Raw genomic sequence first — 332 nt, 5'->3', positions numbered from 1 at the left:
CTTTTATCTATTTCAGCCATCTCTCTATTGTGAAGGCTAATTATTTAATGGACTCTGGTGCAATCATCAAGTCTGATTTTAATGATAATTGCTAAAAAATCTATTCCTCCTTTCTGTGTGTTGTGTGTGTGTGTGTGTGTTGTGTGTTGTGTGTGTGTGTGTGTGTGTGTGTGTATGATGATGTGCCACCAGATAGACCGTAAGTGATGTGTGTGTCTGTCGTGTATTTGAATGGCAGTGTGGAAAAATTTAGTTTTGCCTAATCAAATGAATAAGTGGTTTTGATGCTAAATAATATTAATGAAGTACTATTTTTGTGTGTGTGTGTGTGT

The 332-nt window shown here is 35.8% G+C and overlaps 1 protein-coding gene across 2 annotated transcripts in view; it reads right to left on the bottom strand.

The window, feature by feature from the left end:
• The window catches only part of rbm18 (RNA binding motif protein 18), a gene marked incomplete at its 3' end in the record, with an annotated part of 11,743 nt that overhangs the window by 4,291 nt on the left and 7,120 nt on the right, over window positions 1-332 (bottom strand).

The sequence above is a fragment of the Morone saxatilis genome, unplaced genomic scaffold (genome assembly GCF_004916995.1).
Source record: "Morone saxatilis isolate NCDOM2014 unplaced genomic scaffold, NCSU_SB_2.0 Contig21, whole genome shotgun sequence".
NCBI lineage: Eukaryota > Metazoa > Chordata > Actinopteri > Moronidae > Morone > Morone saxatilis.
Note: the sequence above shows the minus strand (reverse complement) of the source record. Positions and strands in the feature narration are given on the sequence as shown.